Source organism: Trachemys scripta, chromosome 4 (genome assembly GCF_013100865.1).
Source record: "Trachemys scripta elegans isolate TJP31775 chromosome 4, CAS_Tse_1.0, whole genome shotgun sequence".
NCBI lineage: Eukaryota > Metazoa > Chordata > Testudines > Emydidae > Trachemys > Trachemys scripta.
This window is the reverse complement of record NC_048301.1, coordinates 35,081,452-35,095,898: the sequence shown is the minus strand read 5'-3', so window position 1 is coordinate 35,095,898 and position 14,447 is coordinate 35,081,452. Positions and strand designations below refer to the sequence as shown.

Sequence of the window (14,447 nt, the reverse complement as noted above, 5' to 3'; positions counted from 1 at the left end):
GTTCTTAGTATTCTTTCTGCCTGAGACAAAGAAAGGAAGAACATTTTATGATTCAAATGAGAAGCTCAACTTATCCTGAGGATATTCTCATGACTGTTCCTAATAACTACTCTGCTTGTGACATGGTGTCTATGTAGTGTTTGACTAAATGAGCCCACCATAACTCACTCCTAGTAACACTGATAGCCACCAAAGAAGCAGCACGAACTGAAGACAAAGCAAAAACTTACTGTGATTTGAGGAAGATGCCTTTTGAGTTAAAGGCAAGAAATCAGATTGAAATAAGTACTGTGTTTCATGGGGAAAAAAATAATGGTGTGTGATCCATGCAAACACTACGTGTAGAACTGGTTGCTTTAAATATAATGATCCTCTTTCTATCGCATATTGCACCCAAGGTATAAAATGTACAGCTGGAACAGACTGTTCTCCAGAGACTTGTGGGTTTGAGAACTGCAGAGGCTGAGAGAAGAAGAAACAAGAGAGACAAAATTATCATTTGATAATGCCTTCCCTAAGCTTAATTAAGCTCACTCTAAGATTGCAGTCCTGGTAAGCTTTTGTAAATGAGTTTGCTCACCAGATAGATTCTCTCAGTATCCCAAAGGCCAAATAAAATACAGTATCTTTCCCAGTCCCTTCTAAAGAATGGGAATGGCATTATGAGAAATGTGATTCATATCAATGACAAAATATTCTTCATAATATCAACACAAGTAGCCTCATACCTTTCAGCAGTGTATTTCCACTTCCATATAGTACTCACACCTCATTAAACTACATCCCTTCCATCTTTCAGCCATAAGGGAATATTTTCCTGTGTGGGTGATGAATGTTTCACTGGTTCAGTAGAACTAGTCAGAGTTCTAACCTCCTTCATTCTATCAACAGTTCGTCTAAGTCTAAAATGCAAAATCTTCCTGGCTATAAAGAGACCATTAAAGTGGCATAAACTCTCTTTTACCAGATCTTGAAAACAAGTTTGGGATTGAGAGAAATGAAACCAGTGCATCAACCTGGTCCTTTGTTTTAACCCAGATTGAAAAGGTGTTGACTACTCTGGCTACCTTTCTATCTCTCACTGTCTACAAACCTGTAACATGGGTGCTTTGTACCGCTGAAGAGCTAAACAAATTGTTTCACAAGACATTTTCATTACCTCAGAATCCTCTCAAAGATCTGAAAATTTAGTGTCAATTTATCAGGATGCCAAATAGATACCATCTGCTTGGCAATTCTGCTTGCTTTTTAGCTTTTCTTTCAGGTGATCAGTCTGCAGCAGAATGACATGCTTTTCTGCCCTCAAGTAATAGACATTGGAACAGGGACCTTCTGGAGAAGCAGCATAATGTGATTCTTGTTTATTTATCTTTGTGCTCTGCTCTGTAGTGGCATCAAATACCTCCTGAGCGATGCAAGTTTCAGCGCTGTAAAGAGACAGTGTACAGAGTGCTACAGCGCTGGGAGCTGTGATCCCAGCACTGGTAGCTTTTCCCCTCGTAGAGATGGTTTTATTACAGCGTGGCGAGAGCTCTCTCCCCATGCGGGAGCCACGAATACACAGCCACGTTAAAGTGCTGCCCCCGCAGCACTTTAACATCAGCTGTGTAGACATACACTCAGAAGAGAAAGATTCTTGGTCTGTGCTCTCTGATGGTCAAGTTATTTTCTTTGTTTTCTTCTTAAGGAAACTGATCTGTCTGATTTTATTTTTCGCCCAGCTGTTTTGCAGTAACATTTTCGTAAAAAAAACCATAAATATAAAATGTCCACCATCTTCACAAAGTATCATCTGTGTTCTGTCATAAATAGGGAGTGTCCCCAAAAAGACTCCTTCTGAATGGATTTCAACATGAAAGCTATATTCCCCCCCCCCCCTTCAGATACTGATACATAAGATTAACTATCTCTGGCACTGAATACTGCTTTGCCACCAGCTAGTGGAAAGATCTCAATATTTCAGAAATTTCTCAAAAGCTATGGGAAAACCCTGCTTGTCTTATGATAGTAGGTCCATGGAAATCAATAGGATTATTCAAATGAGGAAAGGGCTCTATACTTATCTATAACACATTTCTGTTGATGGTGCCACTTTGAAGGAGACCTTTAACATTCCAAGAGCGACTTTGGCCTGTTATTTTGAGGTTATTTTTTGTTCTTCTGTGTCCTCTCTGAATCCTCACACTTCCTAATTGGTCTTTTAATCAGTAGAGACCTCACTTCTTCTTTACCCTTAACCAATAATGATGAATACTGACCAATTTTACCTACCTCTGGCCAAAAGAGAGGAGTAATGTAATCTTAGACATGTCAATACCTTGCCCCAACTAAATTAACTACAGCAAACACTTTAAAAAAATTCTCTTCTGTAACCTACTTGCTATTAAAGGTCCAGTTTAGGGTTTGGGTTGTTGTTTGTTTGTTTTTTAAGTTAAACGTTTAACAACTCTAAGCATCTGATAGGTTTAGGGAAACTATTCTAGTTTCAAAATGGAAAAGAACTATTATTTAAGGAATTTAAAGATTTAAACTATGAATTATTCTTGTGGAACCCATAGTTCTCTGTCTATTGTGATCTCCTGCAGCCTATGTTCTGCCCTCAAAATGGAGTATTTTTCTGTCATTCTCAAGACAAATATGTTTCTTCCTGTCTCAAGCTCCCAGCTCATATGGAGGAATCTCCCCCTCAGCTTCCCAGGGAGAAGGTGGGGATTAATCCTTTAGTGTACAAATAAGGCCATTTCCTTTTGCTTACACTGATGCAAATCATATATTACTCCACTGATGACAATGGAGTGTAAAATGGGTGTAATAAGAGTTTTCATTAGAATCGCTGGTGTTTGGTCAACAGTCATTTCCCTTTGGACAATCCATTACTCCTAAAATGTTCTGATGCTAAGGGATTGTTTTGTTTCTTTGTTATTTCAGGATTTCAATGTGATTCAGTATGGTACTCCTCTGGAATTATCAGCTGGAGTTTTCAGAGGAGCCTATGGGAGTTAGGTGCTCAATTTCCACTGAATTTCAATGGGATTTGGGTGCCTAGCTCCCCTGACAATCCCAACCGTTACCTTCATTGTACTATCTGAGTCTTCAGAAAGTGATACCTGAGTCACACTGGTTCAAAATATTTCAAAAGTACAATGAACATTCAAAATACCCCAGACCACTAAGAGTTCAGTGTGTCGTGTGATTTTCCCCAACCTCATAGAGGAATCAAAATCATTATTCCTCAAATCTAGCAGTACAGCTTTTATCAATGCTTGTATCACAGTTACATTTGACTCATAAGCAGAGATATATGTACTTTCAAAAGGGGATTGAACTTCTCTCTTTTGATTTGTTTATTGAGCTGTAAGCATAGTGGATCCTGTTCAATCATTTGGAATGTCCCTTTCATAACAATGGTCCCCTTGAAAATACTAAAGGTCATTGAGACCTGCTGAAAACAGACTGAATGACACAGAAGAGAAGGAAGGATTTCTGCCTCTTGAATCTATGAATATGCAAGTAAAAATGAATATGACTTTTTAATCAGTAGAAAATTAGAATCAATAGGTTTTTGAGATTATTTGGGAAGTAAGGCAGATGGCCTTGTTGATCAAAAGTTGGTGTTGTTTCTAGATCAGTACTGATTGTCTGTCTTCTGGCCCTTCTCCCCTTAAAGTGAAAGAGGAGAGATGAAGGCACAAGAGACAAGATAATGAATTTGGTGGAGTGACTTTTATTGTAGTTCACTTTTTCAGTTCTGTACATGGCCAGCAGAGTGTCTCTCTGGTAGGCATGTGCTGGATGGGTTTGAGAATGGATAGAGAGTCCATCACAGAGCGGAGATGGACAACTTCCCTACTCAATTGAATGGCTAGTTTTAATAGATAAAAGAGTTTCTATGCTTTTATTGAGAACTTGTTTCAGGAACAACCCACAAGGGCCATTTTTCATCATGGAGAAAGAGCTTTCCTTAAAGTTCCAGCGTTCACCATGCTAGTTGGGATGTAACAAATAAGCTCTCTTTCTCTCTCATCTCAGGTAGGGGTCATATGTTTATCTTGTCCTTAATCAGTCTTCCATTTTTCACTTCAGATTTTGGGCACACAAATAACTGCAGGAGCAATTCATGTGCCTGTTAGTTTTTAGCCAGCTTCTTGTCCTCACAAGCCAGTTATTTAGATAACTAAGTGACCTGAATTTCAGGTGCAAATTATTGGCCAAAACTGAACCTGTGATTATTTGAATACACTATGTGTTGCACAAAAGTGGACACCAGCGATTGAAATTTCTCTGTGGGGTTGTCTTCACTATAGGCCCTTTTAACCTCTGTTGGCTGACATGAAGCTGACCACAATTTGACCTGAGTGACACTGGCAGAGCCGGCTCTGGCTTTTTGGCCGCCCCAAGCAAAAAAAAAAAAAAAAAAACAGGCAGCCAGAACAGGCCAGAGTGTGGGTGCAGGGGGACCGGCTGGGGAAGGGAAGGAGGGGGAGGAAGTGGGCGGGAGAGAGAGAGAAGGGGGCGGCCAGGGTTACAGCAGGGGCGCTGCCACGCGGCCCCTCCCGCTGCACCGCCTCCTGCCGCCTGCCACGAGGGCTCCGCTCCGGTCGGCGGGGAGGGAAGGAAGAGGACTGCCCTGCAGGGCGCTCTGGTTCTCCGCGCCGCCGCCCCCTACAGGGCGGCCAGAGCAGAACAAGAACAACAACAACAACAAAAAAGGCGGCTGTGCTGCCCTAGGATTGGGTGGAATGCTGCCTCCAACAATCTGCCGCCCCAAGCACCAGCTTACTCAGCTGGTGCCTGGAGCCGGCCCTGGACACTGGGCACAAATCCTGCCAGCTAATAGTGAGTAAAGGGCCTCTCCTCAAACATAGAATCATAGGGTAACCGCAAAGGTCATCTAGTCTAACCACCTGCCAAGATTCAGGATTTGTTGTGTCTCAACCATCCAAGACAAATGGCTATCCAGCCTCCTTTTGAACAACAACATTTTGTATTGTAGTCTAGTTTTATCTGTCTAATTTCTAATGTTTCTCTCTTCACATACTATCTAGCTACATCTTGTCAGGCTTCAACAGTCTTTGACAAGGTGTCTCTAAGATGTCCACAACAACTATCAATAAATAAATACAATTAAATACATACATAAATAAAAGCAAATATTTTCAGGAGACTTTGATCGGTGGCATTTCAGCGGCAGGGAGCCCTTCAGTGCTGCCGAAGACCCAGACCACCACCGGGTGAGTATAAGCACCGCAACTCCCCCACTTTGCCCCAGGCCCCCTGAATCCTCTGGGCGGTCCTGCCAGGATCTCAGCCTTTCCTCCCACCCTTTCACCCAGTGCTTGGGAAAAGCCTTGTGGGGGTGGGACATGAAGTTGTATGTGATATTGTAAATGAAGTACACTGTGGTGAACTTATGAAGAGTGTGTGAAGAATGTTTGCAAAGAGAAATCCAGGGTGAGGGAAGGCATTCTGTGACAGACTCTTATTTATTTGAATCAAGAGAAATATCTTGAGCTCCCTTTACCCTTTCTTTCTCTTATAATGTACAAATATCACTCTAATGCCATCTCTGCAAAATAAGCTCTTTTGTTTTGTTTTTTATGTTATAGTGTTTCATTCTCTCTTAAAAGTAATTGCATCAGCCGGTTTTTAGTATGGATCACTGGCACGTCACTCTAGGCTAGCCCCACTTATAATCACAGATAATTTAAGAAGTATATACTTCTGTGTTCTCCTTTCAGTTGATTGCCTTTACAACCGTAAAAAGCAGTTTGTTTAAAAAAAAGCTTCATCAATTTTAGAAAAAGACACTGTTTAAGGTCTAAGCAATCAGACTATAACCAAGATTAATCATTCAAAGGAGGGAAATAAATAAATAAATCAGCCTAAAATAGGTGGGGGGAAGTTTTAAAAGCTGGTAGGTTAGCACTCCTCAGCTATCCCACAATGTGTTCTTGAATGTTGATGTTTCTTGTGTTCCTCCAAGGAGCCTAACCCTGTGCTATGCTGCCACCTTGGCAAAGCAAAGAGACTTACAAGCAATTCCACAACAGCATAGTGCTTGTCTTGCTGTTTAATGCTTCTCTGGGCATTAATGTGTAATTTTTCCAGTTTGGAAAGCTTCCTGTTTGTACATAAGAGGGATGATAGAAATGATAATCATGTTTGTGAGACTTGACTCATTCTGGCATAATCACGGTACTTATGCCATCGGGTTTTTTTTAATAACTGCATCCGGAATATTTCATGCGTTTTATAAGGTCTTTCAAGGAGGCTTGTTTGATTTTGTGTTTAAATCAAAGAAATTAAAGAGATGGGGGGATATACTTGATCTATCCCTTGGCAAGTAGAGCATGATTCCCTTCTGTGTTTTGTCCAGCTGAGTTTTAAAGGCTTAATGAAAAGAAAAAGCAGATTGTATTGACCTGACTATCAGTTTGAAGCTCTGGAAAAGACTTCCTTACAGAATCTTTACTACTTTTAGTTGATGGGTTTCCTTCAATTGATGTTAGCTCTTTAGAGGGGGACACAATCAGATATTGGAAAGTTGTTTTTTAAATGCACATTAAAAATCGGTGGAGCGTTGATAATACCTCTGCCTGTCGGTTTCTTTCTCTCCCTTTTTCTTCAGTGTTTAAAACTTTACAAAGCAGTGGAAGTGTCCCGGAGCAGAATCGAGCCTGGTGGGATCTAGTTTTGAAAGATTCTCCTCTCCCCCCCCCCCCCGCCTTGTGACTTATCTCTCCCATTTCAAAATGCCCTTTTCTCCCCCCGAAAGAAACGTGTTCCCACATGTTCAAGTTTAATGGCGGTGGTAAAGCTTTCCTTTGAACACTGGCGAAGTGCCTATGTGAGCGAGACTTTCACTTTTTCTTGTGGGTACTTTTACTTGTCCCTGTTGAAGCTACTATAAATAGTCTTCCAAAAGGTGGAGCCAGCGTTTTGAATGGAGTCGTATTTCCAAACACGTACTTTCGGCTCCATCACACTCCTCGATGGTTAAAGTGCCAGGGGTGGGACAGAGGGAGAAATAACAAAGGGGGACGACTTGCATTAAGTTTTGCTTGCTAGATTAGAGATCTCTCCCAAGCCAGGGACAAAAGATGTGGTACCAAAGGGGTCTGTTTTTCCTACAGGATCCAGTAAGTCCCTAAACTCAGAGAAGAAATGTTTGTCTCCCAAGCTAGAACGGAGTTACACTGTCCATTTAAAGCAAACTAAGAATAGAAACTGACACGCTATAAAAAGACATAAGCCAAGCATCTTTGCTATTGACCTTCAATAGGCAACCCCAGCTGGGTTGGGGTTTCCCAGTGACCTGTGCGACTGCTCTTCAGTGAGGCTGCAAAGGGTTAAGCCGCTGCCTTGCTTGCTGAAGAATATGTCTAAGGCTGGGTGCGCTGCAGCCACACGTTGGAAAGCTGTCACACTCACTTAGGAGTTCTGCAGCTCCGCTTGTCACCAGTGAGTAATGATCACCCATCGATAAGATCGCTCAGCCTTGTTGAGCTGGAAGCGCTGGGGGAAGGGGGAAGAACATAAAAAAAAATAAAACGGGCGTTTTAACCACTTCAGCCGTGAGCTCGGTCAGTGCCAGCCAGTGGGGTGTCAGGGTTCAGTGGCCAGCTGGACAGCAGCTCCGGAAGCGCCTTTCCTTTCCTCCTTTCCTTGAGAGGAAGCTGGGGTGATGGTGACCATCGCTAGCTATAGAAAAAAGGAGACCTTGGTGGTGATCCTTAAAACAATACCATGCAGGAGTCCCTCTCTTCTGCAAGCTTCTCTCCTTTCAACCTTCCTGACCCAGTGGGGTTTGGGTGAGATCCCTAGGATCAACTTCCGCTGCAGCCCGTAACAGCTGGGTCAGTTGCATCTTTCCTTCTGGGATGGGATGAGCTAGAATTGATGACTGTGTTGTTCTAAACACCCCCCCCCCTTTGACTTTAACTTGGGATGGGGGAGCCAGACATAACTCTATGGGCACTCTCTGTGCCTACAGGTCAGAGCAGCAAGCTACAACATCGCTACGCAAAGCAGATCTCACCGAGTCAGTCAGGGGGGGCTGGGACAATTTGTATAGTGGGGGTGGCTGAGAGCCGTTGAACCAAACTGCAAACCCTGTATAGAATGGAAACCGCTTCAAGTAGGGGTGCTGCAGCACCCCTAGTTCCAGCACCACTTATAGTCAGGCATTTGTGAGAGCGGCTCTATCATGGGGGGAGGGGGGGTAGTGCAGCAAACATCTCTTGCAATCAGTCCCATTGATAGCTTTTAAAAAAAGTCTATTTGTAGGGGTTGACAAGGAGAAAATGTCTCTCACCTTGTACCAATCACTCAGCTTCAGTAAAATTAACTTTAAAATAATTACCTTTAACCCCCCTCCCCACCCCACCCCTCCACACACACTCCCCACCCAACAGGGCTCCTGGCCCTTTAAAAAAAAAACTCCGAATCGAGCTTTGAAAGACTCCGTTCATTCTCTGGAATGTTTAGGTCCGATTTTAACCCCTTAGGGCTGGCGCTACTTTCATTCCTCGGGGCCAGCATGAAGCTGCACGCAGAGAGTAGGTTTGATGGCAGCAGCCCTTCTCTTCATTGGTGATTATTTCCACCCTGCCTTGAACGGTGCCAGCTCTGCGCTTCAGCTTTCCCTGGTTTGCACAGTATTCCTGTCTGAGCCCGGGCGAAGTCGCGGCACAAGCGCTTTAGCTATGCTTTGTGAACAGAATCCTACTGATCCCTGTGGGACTCTGGAGAAGACACCTGCCACCCCTGTGCTACAAAGGTAAAAAAGCCGCTAGGTGTTTGCCATCATGCAGACAACTCCTATCACCCTCACCCCCCGAGTCCCTACAGAAGGGCAGGATATTCTAGTCTCCCCCCTCCCGGGTCACGGCAGTGCACCGGGGTAGATACATGTCTCATCTGGAAGTAAGATCAAGGTCAGGGGTGGTGGCGGTCACAGGCGACTTCTGCTGTGCTCGGAGAAATGAAGCTCCGGGACTGGGCAGCGTAGTGAGCAGCAAGCTTTGATGTTGCATCCGCTGAGGGAAGTTCCTGGCAAGATGGCACAGGCAGGCTGCCCTTCGCCCCTGATTTGCCCCTTGGCATTCTTTTCAGTGCACTTCTGCAATACAACTTGTCTGGGGTGCGGGCTATTTCAGTGCGCTATAATTGTAGTCTTTCTTTATCCACCTTTAAGGGCACTACACTGTGGGAAAAGGTTGGCGCGTGGAAGGGAAAGTCAAAGTGGTGGTAGCGCTGGTGGTGGTGGTTGTGTGTGTGGAGGGGGTTTATAAAGGAGAGAGGGGCACAGAATATTGCGCACAAGTCCATTCTCTAAAACGTTGGCCATCTCTATGGATTGCATCAAACAGAGCATCCCACATCAAGCGGCCTTAGGATGAGGTATGCCCTTGAAAAGGGGGGAATAATTTAGACCCCAAATGAATTTAGAATAAGATTTAGAAACCTATGTCAGATGGCTCCACTTTTAAACTACAGATGAACAGACATTGCAAGTTCATCATGCAGCCAAAGGCAATGAATAAATACATCCCGAGACACTTCAATTGCCTTTCCTGGCTAATAGACACATGGAATTGATTGAAGTCACCTATTCTCCCTCCTCTTTTCCTCTCTCCCCACCTCTATAATAACTTAAAACACAGTCTGTGTCCTACACTTTCTAGGTAGCCATGGCTCCCACCCTCGGAAAGTCTATATTGTAACTTGCTCTTCAAAATTAAATAACACAGCGTTTATCTGGTTTAACTGGACTTGTTAGAACATGGCAAGCACTTACTACAGAACTAGGAAGGGTTTTTTTTTTTTTTTTTTTCCCTTTTTCTTTCCCACTGAGCGAATTGCAGACAATCCGGAAAATGTGCAAAAAACAAAACAGAACAAACAAACAAAAAAACCCTAAAAGGGGTTCTTGGCTCCGTACAAGACATCAGTATGGGGATTATCTGATATGTATGGCAAGACATAGTTGGCCATAAAATACATCCTCATGTTTCTCCAGCAGTTTTAAATCTGTCTGGCTGATCACGGCAATCAGACAGCGTATTAAAAAAGATCCGTTTATTTCCCCAGTGATATGATTTTATTGTTTTGTTGTTATTTCCCAGATAAAAGTTCGTAGAGAGGGGAAAAGGGAGAGAGAAAGAAATCGTCAGAGGTTGCACGCACGTGAAATAACGCCATGTTGGCGGAAAGGATTATTATAATTTGGGCACCTCTTCTTTTGGATCACTGGCCCCGGGAGTTTCTTTTATTTAAAATAATCCCCGTTGATATGCTCCAACAGCCCTCAGACAGGAGAAAGGAACAGTCGCAGAGCACACGGTGGCCTTATTCCTAACGGGGAGAGGGGGGCATTCATTATGCAAGAATAGCGCTATGTTGCCGGTGTTACCTTCTTAGGCACAGCTATTTGGCGAGAGGAGAACCCCTCTTTGCAATTAAAGCAACTAACCCCACACATCGGCCCGGATCTAGACTGTAACACACTTCTAGGATGCTTCGCATTGCCAGCGCCATATAGTACATTTCGCGTAGGCACTATTCTGATGGAGCAAACACCGCTTTCGGCAAGGGGTGGGTTAAAAAAACAACAACCCAGAGCCTGACTTTGCCTCTTGGAAAGCTCTAGGTTGCAGCCCAGCGCTGCCTTCCAAGCATTCTTTAAACTAGCAATGTGGGAGGGACTCCAGGAGAGGGGGAGAGAGAGATGGCTATCAACTGAATTCATTACTGTAAACATCTCCCTGGGGTGTCAGGCAGGGAGGGGGGAAGAGAGAGAGAGAAAAAAGCACGACTTACATTAGCAGGGAATAGTCAGATCTGGGGCATCATAACGGCTAAGATCAGACTGCAAGCCCAGCTGAAAGCAAGCCCAGGACTAGGAGAGAGAGGGAGACCGACAGACACGCGACTGTTCACACATATGTGTCCGGTCCCTCCTGAGACTTCACGGGGTCCTGGGTCTGTGTGGTTCCTCCTCATGTGATCCACTCATCGTCTCCAGCGGAGAAAACGACCAGGCTTGATCGGGTTCCTTCGGCTTCTCCTTCCCTCCCTTCCTTCCTTTATTTATTTGGGGGCAGCGGGAGGGCAGGAAGAGAAGCGCGGAGAGAAAGTGTGCTGGGGATGCCAGCGCCCTGGGCTGCGCGTTGGAGGAGGAGGTGGAGGAGAAAGGGGGAGGATGATGCCGCTGCCTCCTAAGGGAGGAAGGAGAGAGAAGGGGAACGGAGCGCTCCGGAGAGGAGGCTCAGGCAAGCGCCAGCCTGCGGGGAAGGGGAGCCTGCAGGGCGGGCTCGGGCTCCGGCAGCTTTTCGCCCGCACCACATTGGATACTGCCAAAGGCGACCAGCACGGCCACCACCAAGGAGAAGCGCCGTCAGCTGCAGCAAAAGTTTTGGTGTGGGGGGCAAAAGGCGCAGAGGGGGATTATGATCGGTGCCGGAGAAGGATTCCCAGCCCTGCCAGGTACAGATGGGATTTCATTTCTCCCCTTTTCCTCCCTGCTAATTCCAGTTCCCCAGCAGTTTGCAGCTACCCTTCTACTTCAATAGAAGGAGGTAAGAAGTTAATGATCCAGGATCGGGTTCTATACTAGAAATATCACCCTCCATCGCATTAGAGACTGTGTGTGTGTGTGTGTGTGTGTGTGACACAAACATACACACGCACACACAGATTTATGAATGGTATGTGACAAGTGTCAGGAGGGTTGCTCGGTTATTTTACGCCAGTTAGTGAATTTCAATGTAAGTTTCCTGGCTTTGGTTTGTTTCAATCAGAGTGTATTTTGAATGGATCTCAAAGCTTTCACCCTCATCATCGCAAATCATTTTAATGACGATAGATTGCCCGCTACCATTTTAGCATCCATACAAAAGACAACCCTCCTCCCCGCGCACGTATGTGCACCCCAACCTCTCCATGATAGAGAAACAAGGCTCCAGCTTTCAAAGGAACCACCTAGAAGATCTGTAGAGACGAACCTCTGAGTTGTAATCTCGAGGGGTGGAAATAATGTTTGATTTTTTTGGGGGGGAGGGGGGAATCCTTTTGGCAACTGGAACTTTAACAGATGAGCCAGGCTAGGAAGAGATGGCAGATTGTTCACTGCTGACAAGCATTAAGAAATCCAAATGAACAGACAAGGGGAGAAAAGGGAACTAACTGTACAAGCATCAGAATTCATCAGACCCCTATCTATAGCGACATGAACAGGGGTGGGTGCATGAGTGAGCGCAAGAGAGAAACAATTGCATCAAGTCTTCCAAATACACAGCAGCCTCTAATGTAAATAGTCAAATCATGATTATTTAACACACACACACACACACACACACACACACCCTCTCCATCGGGTGAGGATAAAAACAAAAACAAAACACCGGCTGCAAAGTAAGGGAGAATCTATCTACCTTCTCCTTGGAGTGGGAATCAGTCAACAGGAGCTTTTAATTAATTGTAATGGAGGAAACCTGTTTTAAGGCTTATAATAAGCTAATAAAGTCAAAGGTACAAACCCGTGTAAATGCCTGTGCAATGTGTGGAAGGTCCTAATTAGATTTCTTCAGATGCTGCTTTTTGGCCACGCAGAGCCCCTGCTAAACCGAAAAGAAGAGGTTGGTTGCATTTTTTGGGAAGCGGGAGAGATACTCCAGAGAGAGCGCTCTCTCGCTCTCGCTCTCACACACACACATTTATTTACTGCATCTAACTTCTCAGAGCTTGTAAACTAATAGAATCTAATAGACCTCAAGCTTGATCTAACATGTGGAGTCAAATCCTACAGTCTTTACTCAGGAAAAAAAAAAAAAAAACACAAACCTCCCATGCACCTCATTCATGGCATGATGTGATTTTTACCCAAAGGCACCTTTTATTCAACCATGGATTCAGAGAAAACTCACTGAGAGGGCTCTAAATCTATATGGAAATGAAAGTGTGTGTGTGTGGGGGGGGGGGACAATATTAGCCTTCTGTCATTTTTCCAAATTAATTTAAAGGTACAGCACCAATAAATCTTTTTTTCTCTCTCTTTGAATTGGAGTCATAATGTGCATTGCTATCAGTGGGGCATGGCTATGCATCACTGTGATACAACAGATGCTTCTAAAAGCCATAATTACTAAGTTTAAAAAGTGACTTGTATAAAAAAAATACAATGCTGATTTGTTCCAGGTTCATGTTTCTCTTGAAAATGAATCCAGAATGAAACATTGCAAAATATCTATGCAACTAGCCCCTGCTACTGGGCTATGATGGGGCATTACATATGCACCTTGAACTTCTCCATTTGTAGAGGATTTGCCATCTAAATTGCTGTTCTCCCTCCTGACTGGGTAGCCAGGCAGTTAAAAGAATGATCATGCAGGGCAGAAACTCTGTAAATGAAGCAATTCCAATCCCTGTGTTAATGCAGTGCTTGTAAAATTATCTGTGATCAGAAGACTCCTCACAGTTTTCAAAGTCCAAGGCTATAACAAAGAGGAATTGTGTTGGAATGCACATGGTATTCTAAAAAGATTCCCTCCTGACACACACATACACCCTATATTTCTTATGATGATATTTTATCCGGGTTTGCCTCTGTCTGGATCTAATCTGAGCCACTGTTACAAGTCACATTTATATCCTGGCCTGTTGGATAGCTTGATTTAGGATTCAGGCATATCACCCTATAGCAACTCTACACCCTCCCAGTTGGAATCTGCATTACATGGGCTATGGTTTCAATCCAGAATCAAGAATGTACTAGTCTTGAATTGCTTAAAATAGCAGATCTCCAAAGTGCAAAATCTTATCAGGTTTGGTTTTTCCATACCCTTTAACAGAAGAAAAAGGTAAACTAAGGTTTACAAACTCAAAAACAAGCAGGAGTTCAAATTTGCAACAGTATCAGGCTTTCCCAGTACCGCACTTTCTGTTTAACAGACTGAAAAGAGGGTACCTTTAGGATAACATTGTTTCTGTGAAGGTGAGGGCTTTTCTTAATCATCTCTGCTACCTCTTCTTTAATCTCAAAATGAGTTCATTTTTCACTAGATTACTTTCATATAACTTTGCGGTTTCTACCACACTGATTCAAATTCAGTCCATTAGTGACCTCTATCTGTGAGAAGTGTAGGATCGATGGTGTGTGTTTTTTTCTCTCTTTTTCTCTAAAGTAGATTAAAAACATGGTATATGAATTGCTTTGCTTTTTGATACCTAGAAGTCACCTAACTTTCTTGCAATCTTCCCAAAGTAGTGTCCTCTGTTGGTAATGTAATTTAACAACTATTTAAACCAACAAACAAAACAAACCCAAGCCCAAGTAAGTACTAGTAATTTAAAGAAAAAGAGACATCTAGACAGCTATTCCAGAGAGCATTGAGAATACGATCAGCGTTAAAAAAATAAATCAAGTACTGTCCAAAGCCAATAAAGAA

At 43.6% G+C, this 14,447-nt stretch overlaps 1 protein-coding gene and 1 long non-coding RNA gene across 4 annotated transcripts in view; one reads left to right on the top strand and one right to left on the bottom strand.

The window, feature by feature from the left end:
* Nucleotides 1–10,926, bottom strand: part of LOC117876215 — a 165,937-nt gene extending 155,011 nt beyond the window's left edge. The window contains exon 1 of the long non-coding RNA XR_004645455.1: nucleotides 10,822–10,926. This is a non-coding gene — a long non-coding RNA (uncharacterized LOC117876215). The remainder of the gene's footprint in view (nucleotides 1–10,821) is intronic.
* The window catches only part of FLRT2 (fibronectin leucine rich transmembrane protein 2), a 63,771-nt gene continuing 57,827 nt past the window's right edge, over nucleotides 8,504–14,447 (top strand). The window contains exon 1 of one of the 3 annotated variants that reach the window (XM_034768142.1): nucleotides 8,504–8,779. The gene's annotated coding sequence lies outside the window, so the exon portion shown is untranslated. The other 2 variants (XM_034768141.1, XM_034768143.1) reach the window with 2 other exon arrangements.